The following is a 3,406-nucleotide window of genomic DNA, read 5'->3' on the forward strand; positions in this document are numbered from 1 at the left end:
TGTCTCTTGCTGTAGTAGTTCCCACTTTGGTGCTGTAAAGATAACGCGTCAAAAATGTTTGTTCTCCTGTCAGGGTGAGAAACTGTTCTCAGAAATGTTTTCAACAGCTACACTGAAGGATCCTTCAACCCATTTAAAACCGTCACTACAGCTGGCTAGTGCAAGGCTCGAAATATTTTTTTTTCTTTGCAGGGCAATTTTGAAAATGAATGGCATTATTTGAGGAGCAATTTTATGTTTTTTTTTTTTTGGGGGGCGGGGCAGGTTAATCCCAGAGACCCGAAGCATGTGTTTTATTAAACAATAAAACATGACAATAGATTGAATGAACTATTTGCTTTCTTTTTTTTATATATTCAACACTATCTATCGTCACTGTATCATCCCTGTCTGATTCTCCCAGAAGACGCTCCCTGCTTCTCCCCCTCCTTAACGCCCCCCCCCCCGTCCCTCAGGATTCTGGCCAGGAGTGGTGCTGAAAGACTGAACGTGGGAGATGGAAAGGTCTTTGCTTCCATTTCAGCGCTCCCGTCCCAGAGGTTGTGTCTGCCAGCTGGTGAGGCAAAGAGCGGCTACCCCTGTACAGATGCAGCTTTCCCATTACGTTGATGCATGTCTTTGTTGATATGGCGGACATCTTTACACGAACCAGAAAATGCGTTATCTGATGGGGGGGGGGGGGGGGACCATTCCAGACCGACCCCATAGCCAGTCGACCGCAAGGGCCGAGCCAGGAATCAAACACACGCGCTGGAAATAGTCCGGAAACATGTTTGAAACTTTATTATATCTGCCAGCAAGAGCAATATTAGCATTTGCCTGCTTGCACACAGCCCAGAAACCCCGTTGACTGAGTCTTGACTTTTAAAACATTCATTACAAATGGTTGTATTTACTCAGAGAAGATTTCTTCTCTTTCCGATTATTCAGAACCCTCCAGCGTGGACTGTTCAAACGGTTGGTGATGAGCTAAGCAAAGACGCAACAGTTTAACAATGGAAGCAGATGTTTTGGATGAGATGGATTTGATTCTTTGAAAAAAAAAAAAAAAAAACCTCTTTGTGCTGGGAGCTCATCCATCTGCGGTGATCCGTGTTTCAGTACATCTTAATAACGTAATCCCCCTCCCTCGTTTTTCTAGCCCAAGGAATGCTCTTGTTCTTGCACTCTTCTACTTTGTCATACGGGGGCACCCGCTCTTTGATTTGTTAAGCTTCTCTCATTGGAGGCCGACTGAGGCCATGACTCATCATTTCTCTGAAATGATAGAATTTTTTTTCCCCCCCAAATGTCTGGCCTACCAAAGGAAACATTATTAGGAGTCTTTCATCCTTCTTTCAGCCTCTTTAGGTTTCGACATATTTTGAGTAGCCCCAAGTGCGTTTCATCATGTTCATTTAGTGGTTTATTTTCTCAATCCTATCTATTCCTTTCATGCCAGGTAAAGATAGACACTCATTATCCAAATAAACCGGCAGCGTACCTGGACCGGAGTTTCATCCATCTTCCAGGCCTCTCATTTATTATACAACCATTTGTTTCTTTCTGACGTATCAGCAGACTTTCAAGCGCTGACCGTGATAACTGAAGCCGTGGCCAAAGGTTCCAGCTCCTCCTTTTGAAAAGCTGACCCGTTCTTTAAATGTTTAAAGAGCGTATTGCATCATCGGTCCTCGCCCACACATGCATGTTTGGGTGAATCGGGGGTGGAGTTGGGGGGGTGGCAGGGGGCTCGCCGGGGGTGGGAGTTGCAATACATCATGTGTTTAAGCAGTGGAGGGGAGGTGGAGGTTGTTCAGGGTTAATGACCGGCTCTCTCTGTGGGCCGTGCCGGCGGCTCTCGGAGAGGATAAGACTGGCGGTGTCGGGGCATCTGGAGCGCCGGGGTCACATCGCTCACTTCAAAGGAGTCCGGGAGTCTAGGTCAGTGTGTTTGGACCGAGGGGTGCAGGAGAGAGTGGAGGGGCGCTCGGAGGGATTGAGAACAGGATCATGAGGAGTAAAAGAGATGAAGAGGCCGAGCGATGGCTGGAGACAGTGGAAGACAAATAGGAGCGAGGCGGAGACGCTGCGAGGGTCACGGGATGGGGGAGGGGAGATGGATGGTGAATTTCCAAGTCAAATTTCAGCTTTATATAAGTGCCGCTGTACACTAACGTCTTTGTGACAGTAAACAAATACTTCCCAGCTGCAAAACAATATATCTCACTACCTTTAGACCTTTTCATCATGTAAACAAACCCTAACACGTCATTTGACCGAAGTCAAGCAAGAAAACGGGGAGAGTGGCGGAGATGATGGTTTCAGCCTTCTTCTTTACTGCCGTTGTTTGAACGTGTGAAATGTCAAGCGGAAAGATGTTTTGTTTGGTAAATAGCTTCTAGAAACTCCGACTGTGTTTAAAAAGTGGCTGGGGGGTGTTCAGTTAATGCCAAGGTCCGGCTAATTAATGGACATTTGTGATGCTAATAGCATAAACATGCTCTTTTGACAGTGAATTGGATAGCATGGTGTAGCGTCGACGTTAGCTAGTAGACTAGCCATTTTGTTATGATAAATTATTCAAACAATCCAACCAAACATTTTATACACACCTGTGAGAAAATGCGGACCCGATGATACTTTGGTTGCCAGTGTATCCCTTCAGAAGTGGCCACTCTACCTTAGCAGTCATGCAATTGCCACTGTAACCAACATCCTGCAGTAGAGTGAGCAGATGAGACGAGGAGAGCTCTCTCAAAACAGGCCGGTTCAAACAGTTTCAAAACAAAACAAAACAATAATACGGATGAAAAGTGTGCTGTCATTCTCCTTGGTATGTTTTAACCAAAGCATGTGACGGACATTTTATTAACACACCAAAAAATTGTTTTCATGTTGTTACATTGTGTTCTTTATTAAAAAGGAAGTCAAGCCAAACATATTTTTTTCAAGAATATGTTCCCAGCTGGCCCACTAGTTGAAACAGGGCATTCTGATTAATTTTGCGTTTGTGGAATATAAGTTAAGCAGCAAAATGCACTCGTTTTTAGCCAGCTCCGGGGGCGGACATTTTGTCTTCTGTCGACTGAAGGTGACATCACAACTGCTCAACCAATCACGGTTGACCTGTTATCTGAATCTGAGCCGCGATTGGTCGTTGTGAGCAGTTGTGATGTCATTTTCAGTCGACAGAAGACAACATGGCCGCCCCCAGAGATGACTAAAAATGAGTAAGTTAACACGTATTCCACAAATGCAATATTTATCAGAATGCCCTGTTTCAACTAGTGGGCTTGCATAGAACATATTCTTGAAAAAAAAATGTTTGCGTTGACTTCAACTCTATTAACTGTATGTACTTCTGAACTGTACACTATGACACAAATCCTGAAAGAACAGACAAAAGCAAGGATGTAGTGTTTTA

The sequence above is a fragment of the Filicampus tigris genome, chromosome 15, assembly GCF_054856515.1.
Source record: "Filicampus tigris isolate MCC_2025a chromosome 15, RoL_Ftig_1.0, whole genome shotgun sequence".
In the NCBI taxonomy this organism is placed as follows: domain Eukaryota; kingdom Metazoa; phylum Chordata; class Actinopteri; order Syngnathiformes; family Syngnathidae; genus Filicampus; species Filicampus tigris.